The sequence below is a fragment of the Marmota monax genome, unplaced genomic scaffold (assembly GCF_021218885.2).
Source record: "Marmota monax isolate L192 unplaced genomic scaffold, Marmota_monax_Labrador192_F-V1.1 WCK01_AAM20220418_F8-fsc00019, whole genome shotgun sequence".
In the NCBI taxonomy this organism is placed as follows: domain Eukaryota; kingdom Metazoa; phylum Chordata; class Mammalia; order Rodentia; family Sciuridae; genus Marmota; species Marmota monax.
This window is the reverse complement of record NW_026695242.1, coordinates 10,245,090-10,271,803: the sequence shown is the minus strand read 5'-3', so window position 1 is coordinate 10,271,803 and position 26,714 is coordinate 10,245,090. Positions and strand designations below refer to the sequence as shown.

The following is a 26,714-nucleotide window of genomic DNA, read 5'->3' as shown; positions in this document are numbered from 1 at the left end:
AAAACAAAAAAACTGAGGCCTGCAGGGGAGTACAGGAGCAGGTCTAGGGCTGAGCAGGTGATGCGCATGTAACCCCATGACTGGTGGCTGAGACTGGAAGATTGTAAATTCATGGCCAGCATCAGCAATTTAGTGAGGCCCTAAGCAATTTAGAAAGATCCTGTCTCAAAGGTAAAATGCTCCTGGGTTCAATCTCCAATACCAAAAAAAAAAAAAAGTGACTAGGGGTGTATCAGTGATAGAATACCCCTCAATCCAATCCCCAATACCACAAAAAAATAAATAAATAAATAAATGTGCTAAAATAGTAGAAATCATTACATTGGAGATTGGAGCAGATTTTTTCTCTATTTTCCAAATTTCTATAAACAATATTAATCTTATGGTTTTAAAGTGGCAATGATAGCCAGGCACAATGGCCTGTAATCCCAGAGACTCAGGAGACTGAGGCAGGAAGATTTAAGTTAGAGGCCAACCTCAGCAGTTTAGGAAGACTTAAAATTTAAACTTAAATTCTGTCTCAAAATAAAGAATAAAAATGTAAAAAATGGGGATGTAGCTTAGTGAAGAAGTGAGTTCAGTCCATGGGTTCAGTCCTGGATATAAAATGAAATGTCATTGGTAAGAGAAATATTATTTGCTTCCAAAACAAAATAGGTTCAAAATGTAGAAGTACATAATTATTATATTCACCTAAAATTCAATGTAGAAATTTTAGCTAATCAAATATTCCTTTCATCTGCAAAATATATATTCATGTTTATATATGGTTTAAGTCGAGCTATTCATTTTTTATGAAACTTTTAAAATATTAATGCTTGGAGGATCCCCATTTTATCAATTACATACCAAATTATTTGGTCCCCTAGAGTGGATTAGAAGTTTCTGTTTTGATAAACATAGTTTGAGAAATGACAAACATTTTAGGGCTAAGTATCTAAGATTGCAAATTTGGGTTTATTTGTACCACTGAAGGAATGGAACAAATAAATGGCACAAAAATTAAATTACTCCTTGATTTTCTTTTGATTTTTGTGTTTAACTTCCTAGGGCTGCTCTCACAAATTGGGTGACTTATAACAATAGAAATATTTCTCACAGTTCTTAAGTCCAGATGTTGAAAATCAAGATGTCGGTAGTGCCATATGCCCTCCAAGTGTTTTAGAAAAAAAATCATTCCTTGATCCTTCTAGGTTTTGATGGCTATGGCATCCTTTGGCTTGTGGCAGTATAACTACAACTTCCAGTTTCATACAGGCTTCTTCCCTGTGTTTCTATGATCTGCCTCTCCTTTCCCTTATAAGGACACCAGTCTTTGGATTTAGGGTCTGCCTAATTTAGATCTATAACTTAATTTCATCTTCAAAGCCATAATTTGCAAAGAAAAATCTGCAAAAGCATTTCAAAATAAGGTCATATTCTGAATTTCCAAGTGGACATGAATTTGGAGAGGAACACTATTCAACCCACTACAATCCTTTGTCAAGAAGTCATATCTGGGGACTGGAGTTGTAGCTCAGCAGTAGACCACTTGCTAGCATGTGTGAGGCACTGAGTGCCTCACACCACATATAAATAAGTAAATAAAGGTCTATCAACAACTAAAAAACATTTTTAAAAAAGGAAGTCATATCTGTTCTTCCATTTTCCTAATTTTCTGTAACCTTAATATGACTCTCACCTACCTTCTGGTGACCTATGGGGTAAATATATTTTGAAAATCTCTTCAGATGAGTGGAAGACCAACATTATCTATGTATCTTCTGCCTGTAGATAATCTTTTTAGTCTGGAATTTTGGACATTTGTTAATCATACAAAAGAACATATCACCAATTGTCACATCACAGGTTCCATCTTGAGTGTGCAACTGGAAAGCCTCCTCTAGTCACTTTTATCCATTCCTTCTTTCCAAGTTTAGGTCTATTCAATTAAGGAATTGTTCAGCCATATCTTGTTTGGTCCCTCAATGAGTCCCTCTAATCTGGAGAGTTTCCTTCTTTTCATCCTGTCTTTAAAATTCCAAGGTTATCTTTTTTCTTGGCTTTTTTTCTAGCATTATGGCATCAGCCTAAAACATACACAAGGCAAATGTTTCACCAGATTCATTCAACAAGTCTTTACTGAGCACTTAAGCTGTGCTGCTCTCCAATTCTAGTAGAGACAGACAAAATCAATCAGGTAGGCAAGTAAAAGTATATTATAAGTTGTAATACAAAAAAAAAGAGAGAGTAGAAATGAGAATAGTGAATCCTTGAAATAGGATGGGCAGTGAAGGTCTCAGTGGAGGAGTTGCCATTAAATATGAAAATAAGGAAAGAAGGATCAAGCACTATGAAGAGATGAGAAAACCCTGTAGGTGAGGGGAACCAATGAAGCCCTTGAGGCAGAAAAGAACTTGACATTATCTAGGAACTGAGAGAAAATTAGTGGAGGTGAAGCACAGGTATACTAAATATGTTTGGAAATAGGATGGATCAAGTAGGCATGCCCAAGAGTTCTATTCCAAGCGGGGAGAGAAGTAGTTAGTGTATATGCTAAGAGAACAGATAATTTCTGATGCTGAACAGGACAGGATTGCTGAATTAGAGGAGTGAAAATGGAAGAAGTTATTTAGAAGGCTTTTGCAAAAATCCAAATGGGAGATAATAATGGTGGAGACTAAGATGGTAATAATGGAAATGAAGTGAAGAAGGTAGATTCAGAACACATTTTTGGGATAGGATCAACAAGGTTGTAATATGGGTGGCTCACACAGGATTAGAGCCACTGGTAACTTTTTGACTTGTGCAATTGATGAATAGTAGTGATATTTACAGATAAGTTTTGACTAGGAAAAATCAAGTGTTTTGTTTTTTGTTGTTGTTATTTTCTGGTACTGGTTATTGAACCTAGGGACCTCCTACCACCCAACCACACACACACACACACACACACACACACACACACACCCCATTCCTTTAATTTTTAATTTTGAGACAGGGTCTTGCTAAATTGTCCTACTGGTCTCAAACTTACAATACTCCTGCTTCAGTCTTTGGAATTACCGGAATTACCAGAATTACATATGCTACTGTGCCCAGCCAAATGTTCTGTTTTGTCTTTAAGTTTAAAAAAATCAACAGTGTGTTTCTGTGTTAATTTGCTATGGCAGCCATAACAAAATACCACAGAGGGGCAGCTTAAATAAAGGGACTTATTTCCTCATGGTTCTGGAGGCCAGAAGTCCAAGATCAAGGTGTTAGTCGGTTTGATTTTTTTCTAAAGGTCTCTACCCTAGGCTTGTAAATGGCCACCTCCTCACTGTGTGTTCAAGAGGTCTTCCTTTGGTCTGTGTCCTAACCCTGTCTTTTTCCTTATAAAGACATCAGTCATATTGGATTATGGCCTATTCTTGTGACCTCATTTTGCCTTAATTGCCTCTTTAAATGATCTATCTCCAACTATAGTCACTTTCCAAAGTACTGGGGGATAGGATTTTAGCATATGAGTTCTATGGGGGATATAATTCTGTCCATAGCAGTTTCTTTCTTTCTTCTGAATTTTATCAATAAAAAATCTTTTTAGGGGCTGGGGTTGTAGTTCAGTAGGAGAGTTCTTGCCTAGCATGTGTGAGGCACTGGGTTCAATCCTCAAAAGCACCACATAAAAATAAATAAATAAAATAAAAGCATTCTGTCCATCTACAACAAAAAAATAAAAAATATTTTCACTGTTATGCTAGATGGGTATGGGCCAGTCCCAGGAATAAATGAAACAGGAGAAATAACTCTCCTGCCACATAAATGAGAAAGCAGAATGGAATATATGGGCCTTTATTTTAATACATTCAAGCAAAAGAATTGTATTGATTATATTATATGCTATGAAATATGTCACTTAATCTAAACATAAAGAATAATAATTCTGAGCATTAGCTGTAGGAATCCTTCTCAACTTTCACTCTCACAATCATCCCATCCTCCTTTGCCACTCCAAATTTATTTTCTGGCTTCAGTTTCCTTCTCAGTGTCTCAGTATAAAACAATAGTATCTTTGGATTTTGAATATTAGAAATATGTTTAAATGCTCTCTTTTTATTACTCTGTGATTATTTGTGTTTGTTTTCCATCCTCTAATTACAGGAATTGAAATGACATTAAAACAGACATAAACTTGAAAAATCACATGTAATGTGGACCTTGACCAGTATGTGGGGATGTATTCATGCATTTGAAATCGTAATGCGATTACTCTAGTTACTACTCTTTCTCATCAGAAAATGTTCTCCAACTACTTTGTTTTTGATGGCAGTAAAGAATAAAACTGCATGAAAAAACTATGCTTTCAAATTAACTATCTCACAGTAATCATAAGATGAGGATTCTATGAGTTCTAATTAATACTGAGCATTACTAAAATAATACAATATTAAGTGTGGGATCCATACTTATATGAATCCATTTATTTATTTGGGTATTTGATATTGAATCCAGGGGCACTTTACCACTGAGTTACAGCCCCTGCCTTTTTTATTTTGAGACAGGGGCTCATTAAATTGCTGAGGTTGGCCTCAAACTGGCAATCCTCCTGCCTCAACCAATTGAGACACTGGGACGACAAGCATGCACCACTGAGCCTACTGTGAATCTTTTAAATGTATGTGTTTTCTTTAAAAAAAATTAAGATGGCAATAATAAGGAGGAATCTCAAATTTTAGAGCTAATCAGTCACACTTTCATAAAAGTCATGAGACCTTTCAAAAAAGATATTTGAAGTTGGAGGCTGGTGGAAGTATAGCTCAGTGATTATGTGTATGTGCCCTGGGATCAAATGCCAGAACCAAAAAGATAGTTGAAGTGGGAAAGTTCTAATTAGCTGTCAGATATATACAGTCTGGGAAGAATGTTTATGCATATTTTCATTTTTTATTCTTCCTTTTTTTCCAAGTGCTGAGGATCAAACCCAAAGCCTCTTGAATGCTAGGCAAGCATTCCACCACAAAGCTAAATTCCCAGCTCCCTTTATTTTTTTTATTTTTTTTTAGTTTTCAGTGGACACAACATCTTTATTTTTATGTGGTGCTGAGGATCAAACCCAGCACCCTGGGTATGCCAGGCGAGCGCGCTACCGCTTGAGCCACATCCCCAGCCCCCAGCTCCCTTTATTTTTAATGTATATTTTTTAAATGGCATGCCTCCCTGCCATCAAATAGAATCAGGAATGAAATCAATTGTAACTACAAGTCTTTGTAAAATTAACAATATTGCTTTTTTTCCTTTCTCCAGTGTTGGGGATGGAACCCAGGCACTCCTGCATGCCAGGCAAATGCTTTACCACTGAGCCACAACCCCAGCCCCAGTATTGCTTTTTTTTTTTTTAACAGAAATTAGCCAGAGCATGAATACCTTCATCTATTGAATCCTTTATTAATAACTTTCAAAATAATGTTATAAAGGAAACAGCCTTGCTAAGCATCTTATTTGATCATCACTTTTTTATAAATAGAATTGACACATTCAAATTCTTAGTTAAGCATTGAAAATTTTATGAAAGCAAAACAAAGGACCATAAAAGCAAAGAAATAGAAAAACTTTTTAGCCCCATCCCCCAGAATTTTTCTTGTTAACTATACATTCTATGTTTATAGAGCCAACTGTTAGTTGCCTTTAGCATACAGATATTTTTATGCATATTAAATGCAATTTTTAAAAAAATGTTTACTGTTACTTATGCTTTTTTTGGAAAAATATGTTTACTGTTACTTGTGCTTTTTTTGTCCTAATAGCTGGTATCCAGAAATAAATAAAGCACTGACATTTTTTTTATTAAGCACTGACATTTTTATGGACAGTTTTTATTAGAGTTTTTAAAATGTGTTCTTATAATCTTGCTGTAAGATCTGATAGCCTGAAGGAACAATTGAGCAGTAGTCACTAGAAGGACAGAATGTTCCTAGAAGATAAATTATAGTTGCCACCTCCGTGTTGACTAAATACAGTTTAACCATATTAAAAATGACAGAAATGTTTGCCCAAGAAAAACACTACATAATCCAAGATGTTTTTAAAATATATATATATATTTTAAAAATATATATATATATATATATATTTTAAAATATATATATATATATATATATATATATATATATATAGCCAAACAAGAAACATTACTCTTTGTAAACATGGAATCTTAAGAAGTAAATTGACATATCATGTACAGTTTCCTCTTAACAAACAACACACAACTTCATCTGTTCAACCTTTAAAAGAAAGTATTACCCAGCAAGCTAAATTCTAAACAGTAGCTTTCAAATTGCTCCCATTCACAAGTCTGACAGGTGTTGACAATAAAATAAAAGTCCTATGGTTGGGCTGGGGTTGTGCTCACTGGTAGAGCCCTTAACTACCTAGCATGTGTTAAGGCACTGTGTTCGATTCTCAGTGCCTCATATAAAATACAGGTCCATCAATGTCTAAAAACTATATATTTTTTTAAATCTTGTGGAATTGTACCTGTTAGAATTATTCTTAGTTTGAAGCATTTTTTAAAAGTATTGCAAGTCAGATAATTTAATTATATACTGAAATTAATCTATAGTAAGTGTGAAACATCCTATCATCCTTTTCTCACTCAGTTACCAATAGACTGGGTAAAATGGTTTCTCTTATTTGGTATAAAATTCTTCTGTTTTAAATTTAAATTTGCTTAGTTCAGGGAATTCCCATTTTCAAACATTAAAATAGCTTTTATTTAAAGATATTAATGCTTATTGTTAACAACTTAATAAAGTATAAAGAAGAAAATAACAATAAAAATACCACCCAAGAGATGCATACTGCTAACATAACATTGAACATCATTCTGGTATTTTTTCAAGTATATTGTATAGTATATACCAAGTTTACTCCAAAGTGTATTGAACACATATAGAGGTCAAAATAATTTTACTCAGTGAATCTTGGGGTTTTGTAACTCATTTTTACTCAGGATCTCTTCCCAACTACTCTTTCCAAATGTCTTGTTATCTTGATAGTCATCATCTGTACTTTGAAATCCTAGAATGCTTTCTCTAGGTTTTTCAATTCCTCTGTCTCCATAGAATGACAAAATGTTTGGGGGAGTATATAAAGGAAAATCTCAAAATATTGCATAGAGCTTTCATATTGTCTACTGCACTTGCATACTTAGATCCTTTAAATTAATAAACAATTTTTTGTTTATATCAATAATATATGAAGACAATGTATGCTTTTGCTTTTGGATTTTAATTATTTCAACCCTCATCTCTCCTGCCATGGTCTCAGTTCAGGTTGTCATTAATTCAACCCTGAATTTCTGCCCCAGCCCATGAACTACCTATAGTCTTGACTCTTGGGTTCACCTCCCAGTCACTGAGGTGATCTTTCTTAAATGCTGATTTGATCATAGTTCTTTAAAATCTTTATCATCAGCATTCAAAGTCCTTCATAATCAAGTCTTTATCCTCCTCTACAACTTTATCCCTGACCACATTCCCAAAATCACAAATTATTCGTGTTTTATGAATTATTATTAAGTACACTCTTTCTCATATCCCTACATTTTTAAAAAATATCTTTGGGAGAAGTTACTGGGGATTGAACCCAGAAGTGCTCTACCAATGAGCTACAGCCCCAGCAACCACATCCCTTTAAGTTGCTAAGGCTGGCCTTGAATTTAGAATCTTCCTGCCTCAGCCTCCCAAGTTGCTGGGATTGTAGGTATACACCCCCAATACTCACCCCATTGCCTTACATGTTCATATTGCCTCTTCAACCTAGTAAGATTCTCATTTTTCAATACTTACTTAAGCAGTCCTTCCTTTATGAAGACATGCCCTATGTGTGCCAATTATGAAACACCCTCCTCTCTGGTGCCATCCTCTGCTATAGAGCTTGCCACATTGCAGCATAATCAATTGCCTATATTCTCCATCACTGGATTGCTAGCTGAAGGTAAGGAACTTAGATCTTTTTAGATATGTATCCCTAAGAATAAATGAATACAAGTTGTTTCATATTTGTCAGAAGCTCTAGCTGGAAAATTTTTTTATTTTTTATTTTTTTATACCTTTGTTTTATTTATTTATTTTTATGTTGTGCTGAGGATCAAAGCCAGGGCCTCACACGTGCTAGGCGAGCACTCTACCACTGAGCCACAACTCCAGCACCCCATTTTTTATTTTTAATTACTAAAATATGAGAAATAAATTATTAGCAAACTTTATTTAGTTTGTAAAAATCTTTCAAAAATATTTCTAGAGCCAGGTGCAGTGGTGCTTGCTTGTAATCCTGGTGGCTCCAGAGGCTGAGATAGGAGGATCATGAGTTCAAAGCCAACCTCAGCAAAGGCAAGGCACTAAGCAACTCAGTGAGACCCTGTCTCTAAATAAAATACAAAATAGGGCTGGGATGTAGCTCAGTGGTGGAGTACTGTTGAGAGCCACAGCCAAAGGGGCCCCAGCAAACTTTCAGACTGCCAGCTGATGATTGGCTCACAGTGGCCCCAGCAACTTCTAGCTGATTGGCTCCTCTACGGTTGTTAGGAGCCACAGCCGAAGGGGCCCCAGCAAACTTCCAGCTGCCAGCAAACTTCCAGCTGCCGGCTGATGATTGGCTCACAGCGGCCCCAGCAACATCTAGCTGATTGGCTCCTCTGCGGTGATGCTCATTGGGCTGTTTCCCTGCCCTTTCAGACCACGGAGCTGCTCATTGGGGGACTTTTTTGGCTCCGCCCACGTGACCCAGCCAATCGGCCTCAAGAGCAGGAGGATTGTGGGAGGTGGAGAGAAGCTTGTGTGGGAGAGAGAGGCTTGTGGAAAGCCGGTGGTGGCAGTTGAGGCTCTGAGGGTTTTTCCTGAGAGGCTGTTTTGTTTGGCGTGTGTGGTTCTAAAAATAAAGTTAGTTTCTTTTGACAAGTGGCTCCTGATTGTGCCCAGCCAGACTGCGGCATTTGGTGGCTCGCACGGGGAGCGACTGAGGGTAAGTGAAACTGCTCGCCCCTGAGGGCAGGGCGAGAGGATGGGTAGCCATTTTAAGATTCCTCTTTTATTTTGCTTCACTTTTGTTTTAAGTTGCCTGTCCCTGGAGATGAGTGAGACGGAAGAAAAACCACTCACATCTGAGGAAAAACTATTTACGTCTGAGGAACAGATAGGGAGAAAGGACGGATGCACATGTCAGGAGGATAGAAAGGCTATAATGACTTTTTGTTGTTCCCTTTTTATTTCATTCTGTCTCGGTTTTGTTTGGCGTCATCTTGTTGGGTTGTATTATAGTAGAAATACGGGATCAGAAATTAGCAAAAAACAAACTGAAAGAGTGTTAAGTAAATTGTTAGAGGAAGGAGGCATCTCAGTAAAATCAAGAACAGTCAGGGCATACGTTGATACAATACAAAAATGTAGCCCATGGCTTTTTAAGGAGGAGTTGTTAAATATATCACAATGGAACCATCATGGTGAAGATTTAAAAAGAATAGAAAAGAAAAGCCCAGGGACTCTGCCAGTTGGCACATTGCCATTGTGGACGTTCGTATCTTGTTTGCTTAGTCCAAAGCCTTCAGTTCAGACAATGGTAGAGGAAGGAGAAGACATAATGATTCAAGTAAAAGAGAAGGTCTCTCAAGTTAGTCAGACAGAGGAAAAGATTCAAGTAAAAGAGAAGGCCTCTCAAGTTAGTCAGACAGAGAAAGAAAGTGTAAAACAGAAAAAGCCATCAGGGGGAAAGTTACAACAGGAGACTGCTACTAACACCTTTCTATCACCAGAGGACGTAAGTGTCCAACTAACAAGGCCACCTCCATGTGCTGGGAGGTCCCCAACCCCCGCAGTTGATAGTTGGGATCCTGAGACAAGATCTCAAATATTAACATGCCCTGTATTTGAGGCAGGAGGGCAGCGATTTTACCAAGTTTTAAATTTCAAAACAGTGAAGCAGCTAAAAGAGGCTGTAACAACCTATGGTCCTCAAGCACCCTTCACTGTAAGCATGGTCGAATCCATTAACAACTTGAACATGACGCCAGCAGATTGGGCTAATATGTGTAAAGCTGTGCTAAATGGAGGACAATACCTGTTATAGAAGGTTGCCAATGAGGAATTTTGCAAGGAGACGGCTAGGCGAAATGCAGCAGCTGGTTATCCTCAGAGAAATCTAGATATGTTGTTAGGAAAGGGACCTTATGAGGATCAGCAGCAACAAATTGCATATGATCCTGGTGTATATGCACAAATTGCTGTAGATGCAATTAAGGCATGGAAGACTTTACAAGGACATGGAGGTTTACAAGGTCAATTATCTAAGGTAATACAAGGAGCTAATGAACCTTATGCTGAATTTGTAGATAGGCTTATTCAAACAGCTACCAGAGTTTTTGGGAATACAGAACAAGCAATGCCATTACTAAAACACCTGGCTTATGAGCAAGCAAATCGTTGGTGCAGAGATATCATTAGACCATGGAAACATGAAGATTTAAACACATATATTAAATTATGTAGAGACATTAATGAACAAGAGCAAGTCGTGGCAGCTGCAGTAAAACAGGCTTTAGATGCCAGGCCAAGAACATGCTACAATTGTGAACAAACAGGACATTTTAAAAGGAATTGCCCCATTGGAGGAGGGTTTAACAAAACTAGGTATCAAAGGAGTAGAATACCAGGTATTTGCCCACGATGCTGTAGAGGGAGACATTGGGCTAATGAATGCCGTTCTCAAACCACCATAGAGGGTACTCCATTATCAAAAAACGAACAAGGACCAGGTGTTTATCCACGATATCGTGGAGAAAGGCATCGGGCTCCATTGCCAAAAAATGGACAGGGGGGCCCAATGCTCCGGGGCCCAAAACCACAAATATACGGAGCACTGGAGGAACCCAGCAACCCCATCAGGGTAGTGCCCAGGACACATTGTCCATCAGATCCCTCATCAGACAAACCAGAGGGAGCGCAGGGTTGGACATCTGCGCCTCCACCAGAGCAGTACTAACTCCAGAGATGGGAGTTCAAATCATTCCCACAGGGGTGAAAGGACCTCTTCCCAAAGGAACAGTAGGCTTATTATTGGGACGCAGCTCTTCTACTCTAAAAGGACTTATGATAAGTCCTGGGGTAATTGATCCCGATTATGAAGGTGAAATAAAAATTATAGCCAGTTCTCCAAAGGGTATATCAGTAATTTCACCAGGAGATAGAATAGCACAGTTACTAATAATACCCAGCCTACATGATAAATTTTCCAGTCGTACTGTAGAAAGAGGTTCCAAGGGATTAGGCTCCACAGGTGTAGATTGGGCTATCCTTTCTTTAAATTTAGATTCTTGCCCTATGCTAAAACTAAATATTCAAGGACATGAATTTAATAGGCTACTGGATACAGGTGCAGACCTTAGCATCATCTCTCGTCAAGAATGGCCAAAACATTGGCCATTACAACAAGACACTCAAACGCTTCGAGGCCTAGGAGTGGCAACTAATCCCCATAGAAGTGCAATGGTATTAGATTGGAAGGATCCTGAAGGATGTGAAGGAACTATACAGCCATATGTATTGGATCATCTTCCCGTAAATTTATGGGGACGAGATGTCCTAGATCAATTAGGTTTGACATTAACAAATAACATCAACCAAAATGCACCCACTATTATGACTAGACAAGGTTTTAGGAAAGGAAAAAGATTAGAAAAACAAGAACAAGGTATAGCAGCACCAACACAAATAGATCAAGGAACAGACAGACATGGGTTGGATTTTCAGAAAGGGCCACTGAGACAATAAAAATTACTTGGAAATCAGAAAGACCAGTATGGGTTCCTCAGTGGCCCCTGACTAAAGAAAAGATACAAGCAGCCCATGACCTTGTCAAACAACAATTAGCAGAAGGACATATACAACCTTCTGTATCTCCCCATAATACTCCCATTTTTGTCATCAAAAAGAAATCTGGTAAATGGAGATTATTGCAAGATTTAAGAGCCATTAATAATGAGATGGTTATTATGGGACCTGCTCAATCAGGGATTCCTCAGTTGTCTGCTTTGCCAAAAACCTGGTATGTTTTAGTTATAGATATTAAAGATTGTTTTTTTTCAATTCCAATTCATCCTGAGGATAGTCCACGTTTTGCATTTACTATCCCTGCACTGAATCATGAAGGTCCTGATCAGAGATATGAATGGAAAGTACTCCCTCAAGGGATGGCTAACAGCCCAACTATGTGTCAAATTTATGTTAACAAAGTAATCCAGCCACTTAGAAATCAAAATCCTGAACTACAAATATTTCACTATATGGATGATGTATTATTAGCACACAAAGATAAAAACACATTGCTAGAATGTTATGCCACACTTACAAACTTATTAAAAAATTATAATCTAGAGATAGCAATAGATAAAGTACAATTAAATTTTCCAATTAATTATTTAGGAGTTCTATTATCCTCAACCATGGTCCGTCCACCAAAAATTCAAATACGAGTAGATCAACTCAAATCACTTAATGACTTTCAAAAGTTATTAGGAGACATAAATTGGATAAGGCCTTATTTAGGTATACCAACAGGAGAGTTGGGACCTTTATTTGATATCCTAAAAGGTCCATCAGATCCAAATTCACCCCGAATGTTAACGCCTGAAGCAAGAAAGGCATTAAAAATCATTGAAACATATATGGAAAATATGCATTTGGATAGAATTGATATAAGTTTGCCTTTATTATTTATTGTACTACCAACAAAAAATATTCCTACAGGAGTATTTTGGCAAGAAGGTCCATTATTATGGATACATTTATCTTATTCTCCTAACACTATTCTTACTAGGTATCCTGAGGCTGTAGGACAATTAATGCTCAAAGGAATAAAAGCAGCAAAGGGAGTGTTTGGAATTTCTCCCAATAAAATTATTACTCCATATACTATGAATCAAATAGATGAGTTAGCTAATGAGTTAAATACTTGGGCAATAATCATGTGCAAATCTAATGTTTCATTTGATAACCACTTACCATCTAATCCTTTATTGTCTTTTTGGTCATTGCATCCTGTAATTTTTCCAAAAATGACAAGAAAAACACCTATCATGAATGCTCCAAATATATAATGGTACAGCAGCAGTAGTTACCCCTGATAAAACTTTTACATTTTTAGTACCCAAACAATCAGCTCAAAAGGTAGAGCTTAATGCAGTTTTACAAGCTTTTGTGATGTTTAAAGATTCTGTATTTAATTTATTTTCTGATAGTCAGTATGTAGTTAATGCTATAGTATCTCTTGAAGATGCTGGTAGGATTTCCCCTTCTTCTACTGTTTTCTCTTTGCTTTCCACTATACAAAGTCTAATCTGGGACAGAAAAGATCCATTCTTTATAGGACATATCAGGGCACACACAGGATTGCCTGGAGCCCTTAGTTTGGGCAATGATTTAGCAGATGAAACTACACATGACATACATATTTTCTCTACACTAGAAGAAGCTATAAATTTTCATAAAAAGTTCCATGTCAATGCTAATACTTTACAAAAGCGCTTTAAAATAACTAAGGAACAAACTAGACAAATAATAAAACAATGTCAAAATTGTGTGACCTTTTTATCACAAGTTAATCTTGGAGTCAATCCTAGAGGATTGATACCTAACCATATTTGGCAGATGGACGTCACACACTTGCCAGAATTTGGAAAATTAAAATATTTGCATGTTACAGTTGATACTTCTTCTGGATTTTTGATGGGCTCCCTTCATGCCGGAGAAAAAACTAAAGATGTTATAGCTCATTGCTTACAAAATTTTGCCACTGTGGGTGTTCCAAAACAGTTAAAAACAGATAATGCCCCTGGTTATTATTCTACCTCTTTTAAACAATTTTGCTCAACATTTGGCATTACTCATATAACAGGAATCCCATACAATCCACAGGGACAAGGCATAGTTGAAAGAGCTCATCAAACTATTAAAATGTACTTATTAAAGCAAAAAGAAGGAATTGGGAAGGGGTATATATTCCCCAAAGATAAACTTAAAATAATCCTTTTTACTCTAAACTTTTTAAATTTGGATTCATCAGGACTGAGTGCTGCGGAAAGGCATATGTGTCCAAAAAATGTGCATAAGCCCAAGGTACTTTGGAAGGATATTCTAACAGGACAATGGAAAGGTCCTGACCCAGTAATTGTCTGGAGTCGAGGGTCTGTTTGTGTGTTTCCACAGGGAGAACAGCAGCCGATTTGGATTCCAGAGAGATTAACCAAGGTCCTGACCCAGTGATTGTCTGGAGTCGGGGGTCTGTTTATGTGTTTCCACCGGGAGAACAGCAGCCGATTTGGATTCCAGAAAGATTAACTAAAGCGATTTCTACAGACCAAAAAGAAGATGATTTGGCTCAAATCCATAACAACTGATATCCAAAACTCCAGTTTGGCTATTCTTACATCTGCAACAGAACCAGGATGCTTTTTTCAATATCTATTTTATTATTGCCCTTTGCCATATCATGAAGTTCTATTTTGTTTTTTGAGCTCATACAGACCTAGGTTAATGTTTTGCTGATCAGTTCTATTTTTTGACTATAGAGTTTTTAAACATTGCAATGGAGATTTCACCTGTAAAAGTTATAAGGCTTTTACTATAATGTTATGTGTTGTATGTATTATATTATGTGTGCACACTGTGTTTTGTGTTATATGTTTGAATGTATGTATGTCCATATATCATATATGATGAGCGCTCATGATAAAATGGATCCAAATATTTTTTTTTCACGTGATTTATATGGTTTAATTTAAATTGGGTAAACAACTGTTGAGGATTGTTTTAATATGTAAACAAAAAAGAAGGTTAACAGATCTGTTTGTTTACTTTCACCTTTCCTTTTCATTATATTTAATAATTCTCTTAAAGACAATGTAAATTGTTAAGAAAATTGTTTTCTTTTAGTGCCTTCTGTAATGTTACATAATTTTTTCTTTAGCCATTATTGCCAGAATTCCTATCTTCATCCCAGTGCTGGTGAAGTCAAAGATAAAACCAATCTACAGCTTCTACAATAGCCATCACTGAACTGCTTGCAGAACTTGCCTGGACACATTGTGAGCTCACCTGTATGCATTGTGAACTATCTGTTGGTGCAGCGACTTGTGGTAGTGTTGGGGTATTTTTGCTGATGATGTCATTGGTGGTACAATTTTTCCAAAAGGAGCCGTCAATTGGCTTGGTGTATCTTCCTCCCTTCTGCTTGTCATGATCGTCCAGCTAAAATTTGGGGGCCAACAGAGGTGAGGCAAAGAACCTCACCCCCCTGCTGGTACAAAGACCTCTCCACAGGTGTGGCTGTATACTGGACCAGTAGTCAGTGACGGGTAAGATCCAATTGCAATGGTACCAACCTAAGGACCATATGTACTATTGGACAACCTAAGGCAGGCACGGTCCCTAAGCCACATGCTTGTTGTTTAAACAGAGAGGGGGAGATGTTGAGAGCCACAGCCGAAGGGGCCCCAGCAAACTTCCAGCTGCCAGCAAACTTCCAGCTGCCGGCTGATGATTGGCTCACAGCGGCCCCAGCAACATCTAGCTGATTGGCTCCTCTGCGGTGATGCTCATTGGGCTGTTTCCCTGCCCTTTCAGACCACGGAGCTGCTCATTGGGGGACTTTTTTGGCTCCGCCCACACGACCCAGCCAATCGGCCTCAAGAGCAGGAGGAGTGGGGGAGGTTGAGAGGCTTGTGGGAAGCCGGTGGTGGCAGTTGGGCTCTGAAGGTTTTTCCTGAGGAGCTGTTTTGTTTGGCATGTGTGGTTCTAAAAATAAAGTTCATTTCTTTTGACAAGTGGCTTCTGAATTGTGCCCAGCCAGACTGCGGCAGAGTACCCCTGAGTTCAATTCCTGGTACCAAAATAAATAAATAAATAAACAAACAAACATATTTCTAGGGAAAAAGATAATTAAGAAGACCTTAGGGGGAAGACTGTGAACATGCTGGGCACAGTGGCACACATCTGTAATCCCAGCAAATTGGGAGGCTGAGGCAGGAGGATTGCAAATTCAAGACCAACCTAGGCAGTTTAACAACATCCTCAGCAAACTAGCAAGACCTTGTCCCAAAATAAAAAGGGCTGGAATTAAGCTCAATGATAGAGTTCCTCTGGTTTCAATTCCTAGTGTCGCACACACACACACACACACACACAATTGACATATTTACTAAACATCCATTAATTTTTTGTGAATTGAACAATTGTTTCTTGTTTATATTGTAGTCTTTCTAAGGGAGGGATCTATAGCATATGTATTTTTGTTTATTACCTCCAGTGTCTAGCAGGATAACATTTTCAAAGAACACCTCAAGTCTATTTTGACTGATTAACTGAATAAATGAATCTGTTCATTTTCACAACGCTAAATTTCAACAGGAATTTATAAGACCTGTTTCTTTGAATCACACTCTATGTATTGAAATATCTGTGACCTCTCTGAGGAAAGAGGCTCTACTCATGATTTTAATATTTCAAAATCGTTTTCTTTCTTCTTTTTCTTTTCTTTCTTCTTCTAGTACTAGGTATTGAACCCAGGGGTGCTTTACCACCTGACTACATCCCCAACCTATTTATTTTTTATCTTAAGATAGGTTTTTGCTAAATTGCTGAGGCTGGCCTCAAACTTTCAGTCCTTCTGACTCAGTCTCCCAAGCTGGGATTACAGGCATGCACAACCAAGTCTAACTATATGCCAAATCTTTTAAATTTTATTTTTAGTTGTAGATGGACACAGTATCTTTAATTTATTTGTTTGTTTATTTTGGGTACCAGGGATTGAACTCAGGGGCACTCAACCACTGAGCCACATCCCCAGCCCTATTTTGTATTTTATTTAGGATCTCACTAACTTTCTTAGCACCTTGCTTTTGCTGAAGCTAGCTATGAACTTGAGATCCTCCTATCTCAGCCTCCCTTGCTGCTGGGATTACAGGTGTGTACCACTGCACCCAGTTTATTTAATTATTTTATGTTGTACTGAGGATAAAACCCAATGTCTCACATATGCTAGGCAAGTGCTTTACCATTGAGCTACAACCTGAGCCCCTATCTCGAGATTTTAATAGAGGACACAGAGCATAGTAGAAATTGTTAAATCTGTTATCAAGATTTCATCAGTGAGAGGCTAGGGTTGTAGCTCAGCAGTAGAGCACTTGCCTAGCATGTGTGGGGCACTGGGTTCGATCTTTGGCACCACATTAAAAAAAATCAATAAAAATCAAAATAAAGGTATTGTGTCCATCTATAACTGAAACATTTTTTAAAAAAAGGTTTCATCAGTGAAATACATGTCTACCTTGCTCATCATTGCATCTCTGTGACCTAGGACAACATATTATCCAGAATAGGAATCCAGTAAATTTGTTAGATAAACATGATCTGGAACTCTAGCTTTCAGCAGGTACAAATAAAATGTAATGTAAAGCAGGACACGGTGGTGCATGCCTATAATCCCAGTGGTTTGGGAGGCTGAGGCAAGAGGATCACAAGTACAAAGTCAGTCTCAGCAATTTAGCAAGGCCCTAAGCAACTTAGTGAGACTCTGTCTCAAAATAAAAAATAAAAAAGGGCTGAGGATGTAGCTCAGTGGTTAAGCACCCCTGAGTTCAATCCCTGGTACCAAAAAAAAAAAAAATCGAATGTAAAAATTTTCCCTTGATCTCTTGGATTTGAAGGTAAATTCAGATCAGACTGAGTATAATTCTGAAAGGGTTTTTTGTTTGTTTGTTTTTGTTTTATTTTGTCTGTTGTTGTTTTGTTTTTGTTTGGAGCTGGGGATGGGACCCAGGCTCTTGCACAGGCTAAGCAGGCATTCTACCACTGAGCCACATTCCCAGGCCATGAAAGATTTTCTTTTTTAATTTTTAAGTATGAAATAATTCTACACAGTCAGACATGAGTGGCATAGGCCTGTAATCCCAGCTACTTGGAAGGCTGAGGCAGGATGATCGCAAGTTTCAGGTCAGCCTCAACAATTTATCGAAACTCTCAAAATGTGGCACACCTGTAATCCCAGAGGCTCGGGAGGCTGAGACGGGGGATCAGGAGTTCAAAGCCAGCCTCAGCAACGGCGAGGTGCTAAGCAACTCAGTGAGGCCCTGTCTCTAAATAAAATACAAAATAGGTCTGGAGATGTGGCTTAGTAGTTGAGTGCCCCTGTATTCAATCCCCAGTACCAAAAAATAAATAAAATAAAATGTAAAAAGTTGCTGGGGATGTAGCTCAGTGCAAGAGCACTTGCCTAGCATGTGCAAGTTCCTGGGTTTAATGGGAAGGAGTAGGGGAGAAATAAAGAGATAGCTCAGCCCCACAGAGGTGGGGAGGAAAGGAGAAGAGAGAGAGAAGTTGGAAACAAACAAGTGAGGCTCATAGGAGAAAATAGCTCCTCCAAGGGGAGCCACATGCTTTGATACCCATGGCAGCAGCATGAGGAAGCAGCCTAAAATTAGAAGGATGGGCAAGCCCAGGAAGGGACAGCCACGGCAGCCTTCCCATTGCCCTCAACAAATGAGGTGAGGGGCCAGGAGTCCCTGTGGAAACTTCCTTGGCCTTTGGAGCTCCACTGCTGTTTGTGCCAGGTAAGGCCCACTCTCAGAGCTCAACTTGAGAGGCAAAGCAAGAGATTTCTTAAAGGAATGTCCAGAGAATTCAAAGATTGAATATTGCCCAGTAAAGATATACCTCTGGGAATCTAACAGTTAAGAGAGCAAAAAAGAATTATATGAATCCTTACCCATGGTATTCATTCAAACAGCTCATTAAATTGGAGTTCTCTGGGGTGTGTAAGTACTGCTTCAAGTGCTGGAATAATTATGGAGGATGTCAGAAAATATGTAAAATCACATAGAAAAGAGGAATAAGGGGCACCAGCAAATGATTAGGGGAAAAGGATGAGATACTGCAGAGCCAGAAAGGAAGATTAGAGATGAAACAAATAGGACTCAATGGTCAACAGTGGGTTTTTTTCATGGATGAAGTACAAAGCAGTTGAATTAATTGGGAACAGATGATAAACTCCTGTGAAGCATTAGAATTTTCTAATATTATTTGATAAAGTTAGTAATGGTTGATTTTATATGAACCATCCCATCAGGGTATTCTTCCATCATTCTCTATTGGTTTTTTTGTTGTTGTTTTTCTGCTGCTGGGGATTGAACCCAGGACATGCTTGTACATGCTAGGCAAGTGATCTACCTCTGAGCTATAGCCACAGTCCCTCTCCATTACTTCTATAAGTTTCTGTCTCCTGAGCTGGAATTCATTTTTTATTGCCTTTTTTTTTTTTTTTTGGTACTGGGGATTGAACCCAGGGGTGCTTTACCACTGAACAATATCCCCAGATCTTTTTATTTAATTTTGTTTAATTTTAGAGTTGCTGGCTTCAAACTTGCTATTCTCCTTCCTCAACTTTCCAAATCACTGGGGACTACATGGGTGCATAACCATGCCCAGTTTACCTTTTGGTTTTTGAAGTTAAAACTTGTTAATGTTAAAACCCTTTTTGGGTATCAAGAGGGTTTCTCAGGAGGAAAGAGGGTATCGGGGAGTAAAGTTGATCAAATTGTTTTTATGTAAATGTGAACATTGCCACAATGAAACCCACCATTCTTTATATTTGAGATGTACCAATTTAAAAAGAAAAAAAAGGGGGGGGGGGCCAGGTATGGTGGTGCCTACCTATAATCCCAGGAGCTCTGGAGGCTGAGACAGTAGGAACTCAAGTTGAAAGTCAGCCTCAGCAATTTAGCCAGGCTTAGCAATTTAGTGAGACCCTGTCTCAAAATAAGAAATAAAAAGGGCTGGGGATGTGACTCAGTGGTTAAGTGCCCTTGAGTTCAATTCCTTGTACCCCCTCCCCAAAAATGGGTTTCTTGATACTCACTGGGTTAATCTGAAGGGATTATTGTAGGAAGCCTCCTGTAAAGCTACTTGAGGGTACTGAGCCATGGGGGACTTAGGTCTCCCCTTGGGAATGATCTCAGCTTTCCCGTGTGTATCAGACTGCCCAGGGCATAAGATCTCTGACCCACTCTACTAATGAGACAGCTCTAGGAGCTCCGGAGTAACCCACTGGGAACTAGACAGCCCACCCTCTACCTTATTTGGCAAGGAACATTCCATCGAAAAGCTTTGATGTTCCCACCATATAAATAAAGCAAGTGCAGGACCCAGCTCGCTTTCTTTCCAGGGTGGAAGCTCCATCCCTAAGATCAACCAGCCGTCCTAACCCTGCTTTAACAAATTACTTCCCATGTACTGTGATTTTCCCTTCATTAGCTTTTATTCCTCAGCTAGCCTGTCTCACACAGAGGAATCCCAATTCCATCGCCTGCGTGGGATGCAGGTGAGAGATTATGAAATTGAATGGCAGAAATTTAGAATTAAAAATAATAACTTTATTGAGATATAATTCACCTTCCATACAACTCACCTATTTAGAATATACACCCTGGTGGATTTTAGAATAATATCAGAGTTGTGCAAAAAATTGCCACAATCAATTTTAGAACATTTCATCACCCCCTACTCTCCCCAAATCTGTGTCCAATAGCTGTCACTCATTTCCTCCCATATCTTCCCACCCACAGCCCTGGGCGACCACTAATTTACTTTCTGCTTCTGTAGATTTGCCTATCCTAGGCATTTCATACAAATGGAATTATACAGTAATCTTTTGTGGTTCTTTTTCTTTTTAAAGTAACAAGTGGGGCTGAGGTTGTGGCTCAGCAGTAGAATACTCGCCTAGCATGTGTGAGGCCCTAGGTTCGATTCTCACCACACCTAAAAATAAATAAATAAAATAAAGGTATTATGTCCAACTACAACTAAAAATAAATATTTTAAAAGTTAAAAAATAATAAAATAATAAGTGTTGGCAAGAGAAAAGAGAAACCTCTTCTATTGTAGTATCACCTGTTGATTCATCCTAAAGGGGAACCATCATTGCCTCCAGTCTTCATTTTTTGTGAACACTTAACAACCATTACTCTAACATTATTTAGTTTTAGTGTAAAGTCAATGTTATATGTGATTAAATGATTAATAAGTTATTTGCAATAATGATGACTTTTATTTGATGATAATCTTTGATACAACTTGATGGAATGAAATATATGCATTTATAAAGAAAATATATGGTATACATTCTGACATTTTAGTAAATAATAAATGAAGTAAGATATAGTGTATCTAGACAGTAGACAGGTATTAGATTCTTAGTAAATGGCCATATTTCTGTCCTTCCTAAGCATTATTCATATTATAAAACTTATAGAGCAGATTTAAAGAAAATCTTAACCTAGTAGAATCCTTTGATTGCTCAGTAAGTAAGTGCTTATAAAAACAGGAAGGGGAGATACAGTCATGGATATGCACATTATATAACCATGATATTATTTCATAAAGGCCATAGAAAATAGTTTCGTATACTAGGCCAGGTGGCACATAATTATAATTTCAAGTTTGAATTGATAACAATTACGGTCTTAAATAACTTATTTACTTTCTCTGGTCCTCAATTTATCTACATCTCCAGATTAGAAATAGTAACACTGAGACAGGCATGGTGGCATATGCCTGTAATCCCAATGACTCAGGAGACTGAATTGAGGCAGGAGGATTGCAAATTCAAAACCAGCCTCAGCAATTTAGCAAAGTTCTAAGCAACTCAGTGAGACCCTATCATCTCCAAGTAAAAAGTAAAAAGGGTAGTAAAAAGCACCTTGGATTTAATCCCCAGTACCAAGAGAGAAAAAGAGAGAGAGGAGAGGAGGGGAGAGGAATAGAATAACACCAGATCATAGGTCAAATGTCATACCCATTGTTTATACTGTGGAAATATTTTAAGGCAAGCTCTCCAAGAAACACCTGCCTTGTGTTTATTTCATGCTAAATGTTATACATTGAATTATAAGATTACTTCTTAGAGAAGTCCATTTGGTTACCTGTCATAAGAATTTATAGCTTGTAATTACTTGATGAAATTACCCAGTTCCACTTGCTGGTTTTTAGCTTTCCAAACTTAGAAATGTAAGTTTTTTTTTTCTCCAAACATTCTTAAAAAGTGATCCAGTTATTTTAAGCACTTACATTAACCAAATTCCCAAGAGAATATTGCATCAGCCAGAATTCTAATTTTAAATGGCTTTCACATAAACCGTAACTAATTTGCTGAGCTAAATTGCTGAGGCTGGCTTTGAACTTGTGATCATACTGCCTCAGTCTCCTAGCCACTGGGATTATAGGTTTGCACACATGTGCTGTTTTCTTAAAGTACCTAAATTTACATGTATTATTCATTGTATTTTGATTTTCTACTTTAATTTTCAGAGTGTAGGAGGGATCTATGATGCTTCTCTGTGTTTTCTACAATATCCAATTCAATTATATATCTCATTGTATTTTGTATATCACATTTAGATTTTAAATGTTATATATTATCTCAATTTTGCACTCATTGTTGTTTCCTGATGTTAGCAAAACAAAGATTTCCCTCATTTTGCAGTCCCTGAAAAGATGTGGTAACTAAAGTATATAGAATGATTTGCCCAAGATTGCACAGCTAGTGAGAAGACAGTTGGGGCTGAAACCTGCTTTTTCCCTTTGATTGGTGATTTCTAACTTGTGAGGAAGAACCCTGGAGAACCATGAAGTAATTATAATGGATCCAAAAATCCATGTGTACGTTAAGGATTATCTGAAAACAGAATAAATAATATTGTTTGATAGTGTTACAATCAATGAAATACAAATATGTTTGAAGTAATCAGTATGAAATTTATGGTTTCTTTTTGTCATTGGGTATTTTACAAATTGGTGGATTTTTAAAAAAATAACAATTATCATCACTTGAGAGAGCCACATATTTTTTAATGTTGGAAAAGGAGTCCTCATCCTTGAAAAGATTAAAAACCAGTGCTTTTGGCCTTGCTGAGGTTCATTGTATTTTTCTCAAGTATTAGAGAAATTAGAAATTGACAAAACCATGTTCTAAAAATGTAGCTAGCAGTAATTTTTCCCCCCTGGGGATCAAACTGAGGGCCTGGTACAATGTTCTATCACTGAGCTATATTCCCAGCCCCTGGCTAACAGTATTTTATCACAAAATTTTCCTCGTGACATGTAAATTATGCTTCTCTGAAATAATCTTACTAGGTCTTACATTTAAACACATTCAAAGAAAACAGAAACTGGGTATTTGTAACTGAAAGATGGAAGATGTGAAAGTCAGTGCATATGAATAACTCTTTCTCATCATAGTTTGCAGAAGCATCCGAGCACTGGCAAGATGGGAGAGCCAATCCTAAACCACACACCCAAAGTTCCCCTTACACCCATTTGAAGTACCTGCCATTTCACAACTTGACAACTCAGAGCACCCAGGACTAGTCTTTTGTGAACCCTGAAGACAGTGCCTTACCAACACTTTAGAGACAGAACAGAAGTGAATAATTGAAGAAATTAAATAAAATATTATTTAATGTTTATTGAGAATAGGTTATATGGAGTTAAGAGTAGTTAGATTCATTGGGACAGAAAGAGGAATGATGGAAGCCAGGGTTAGGGGGATGAGAGGTTTGGGGAATTTCTGTTCTATGGGTATAGAGTTTCAGTTTTGCAAGATGAAAACAGTTCTGGAGATGATTGGTAGCACAGCAGTATGAACATACTTAATGCCAAACTATACACTGAAGAATGGTTAAAATGGTAAATTTTATCTTACCACAAGTCAAAATGGAAAAAAAAAATGTGTTATCAAAAAATAAAATTTAAAAGAGATTGTATGTGTGTGTGTGTGTGTGTGTGTGTGTGTTACTTGGGATCATAGGGCCTCACACATGCTACAAAAGCATACTACCACTATGCATCCCTGCCTCCTAAAATAGATTTTTGATCAGTATCTTTGCTTGCAAAATTGAATCAAAATGGAGTTATGATGCTAAGATACCTCATCTTTTGGTATAAATTGAGTTTGAGATGGATAAGTGATAATGTATACAAATCAATTGATCTCGACCTGGTGGCACACACCTATAATCCCTGTGACTCAGTAGGCTGAGGCAGGAGGATCACAAGTTCAAGATCAGCCTGAGCAACCTGGCAAGACCCTCACTCAAAATAAAAAATAAAAAGGGCTGGGACTGCAGTTCAGTGGTAAAGTGTCCCTAGGTCCAGTCTCTAGCAACACTAACAACAACAAAAATCAACTAATACTTCTAATAATTCCTAAATCATAGCATTCTAGGTATGTGGACACAAATCACATTTACCACAACTTAAAAGATAAACTACGGTCTACACAATAATACCTCTGGTGTTTTTGTTTTTGTTATCGTATTTCTGGTGTTTCTGGGGATGGAGCTCAGGGACACTCTCCTCCTGAACTCCATCTCCAGCACTTTTTATTTTGAAACATGGTCTCACTAAGTTGCTGAGTATCTTGCTAAATTGCTGAAGCTGGCCTTAATTCGAAATCCTCCCACCTCAGGCTCCTGAGTCCCTAGGATTACAGGTGTGAGCCACTAAGCCCAGTTATACAAATAAAAACTCCTAAAATTTTTTCTGGTATTGAATGTCCACGTAACTAATTGTCATTTTCATATGTCAGTTTCCTCATAGGTAAAACATGAGTATTAAAGCAGATCTGTTGACAGGATTCTGATGAGAAATAGCTAATAAAAACAAACCAATAAAACATTTTTTCAAACACAATGTTAACACTTCATCATGTAAATAATGTGTCATCATTGTTCTTTGTATTTGATATCTGCCCCAGTTCACCATCATTATCATTAGGAGTGTTTACTTAGTAAGTCTAAATTTGCCTTGTCTTATTCCACATGGGATGTTAGTATGCATTCAACATTAATCTATTAGACAATTCAGGATCACAGAAAGACTAAGATATTTCCTACTTTCCCAGATTTCTCTCCTCTGAATCACTTAACCTTAACAATAGCTTTGTTGGTCTGTGTTAAATACCATATTTATGTTGACATCATTTTTTTAGATTAGATGAGAAATAAGATAGATATTCACCAATACCCTCAATTATTATTTTCTTGTCATAAAGCACATACTGTAGAGTAGATATACTGTTCTGATATTTGTCACCACTCTACTTATTTGGCTGAAGAAGTCTTGTTTGATACCTGGGTTGTCAGATCAAATTATAATTTAAATCCTTTAGCTATGTTTAGCCCATTGGCAGTGAGTGAGTTGAGAATTTAGAATTCAGAAGCAGATGGTTCAGGAGTATGGTAACAAGAAGCATTTTACCTATATGTCATTGGGTTGAATCTGAACTTGGTAGATTACTCTCAGTGTTCTATACAAGATGTAAGTGATCTATTTCACATCTCTAATGGACAGCACCCCATGTTACGAAAATTCATCACTCTTGGCACTAATTGACATTCTTGTTGTCAGTCTCAGGAAAGAAGCCAAGGACTGAATCAGTCAGGAAACCTGAACTGCTGTTGGGACTGAGTCATCAGTCTAGGAGGCCCATTCAGCCTTTGGCCTTTCCTTAAGTTTACAGCTCAGCGCAACTGTGTACAAATGATGTTTATTTTAAAAAACATTTTTAGAAGAATAATGATGGAAATAATGGTGGTTAGTATTTATTGACTACTTGCCAGAAGCCGGACATTGTTCTGAGCACATTAACTCACTTAATTCTTACAGCATTCCTAAGAGATAGCTACTAGTCTCCTTTTTTATTTATGTATTTATTTATTTTTTGATGGGGTGTTGGGGTCTCGCTACATTGCCCAGGCTGGTAGAGAACTTCTGAGCTCAAGTGACTCCCCTGTCTCAACTTCCCCAGCGCTGGGACTGCAGGCTCATAATTCTGGCTCCTCTTTTTTAGAGATGAGCAAGTGTAGACATAGAGTTTCAATAACTTGCTTAAAGTTTCTCAGATAATAAGTGGCAGAGTTGGAGCGGGGCACAATGGCACACACCTGTAATCCCAGCAACTCGGGAGACAGAGGAAGGAGGAGTGCAAATTCAAAGCCAGTCTCAGCAACTTAGCAAGGCCCTAAGCAACTCAAGGTAACCCTGTCTCAAAATTAAAAAATAAAGAAAAAGGGTTGGAAATGTGGCTCAGTGGTTAAGCACCCTGAGTTCAAACCCTAGTACAAAAAAAAAAAAGTATTAGAGTTGTAATCCAATTCCAAGTACAGTTATTATCTGACTAATTATAGCATTTGTAATTTCTTATTTTAACATCTTCCTATATAGCTAATTGTTATTATTCGATTCCAAAAGAGATGATGTAAATTACTTAAATTTGATTTATGAGCATTATTCTGAATGTTAGGACCTTCAAGGTCTTGATTTCACTATGTCTTTTAGCTTATCTGCTTCTTCTTGTTATTTTGAGTTAGACATTACCAGGGTTTGGAAACATCCTCTGCTCTTTGCTTTCTAAATTAATAGAGAAGAGAGAATAAAATAAAATAAAACCATTCAACCCTCCATCCCAACACAAACATAATGAACAATCAGCAAATAGGCAGTCCAGTCATATCTGTTAATATAGTAATAAGATTCTTTCTACCTACCATTCATGCAAAATTAAGAAGCGAGTAATGCTGGGTATGGTGGCACACACCTATAATCCCAGCCACTCAAGAGCCTCAGGCAAAAGGATCTCAAGTTCAAGGCCAGCAC

The 26,714-nt window shown here is 37.6% G+C and overlaps 1 protein-coding gene across 1 annotated transcript in view; it reads left to right on the top strand.

The window, feature by feature from the left end:
* Positions 1-18,505: 18,505 nt before the first annotated feature.
* The window catches only part of Mypn (myopalladin), a 121,840-nt gene continuing 113,631 nt past the window's right edge, over positions 18,506-26,714 (top strand). The window contains exon 1 of the mRNA XM_058577974.1: positions 18,506-18,616. The gene's annotated coding sequence lies outside the window, so the exon portion shown is untranslated. The remainder of the gene's footprint in view (positions 18,617-26,714) is intronic.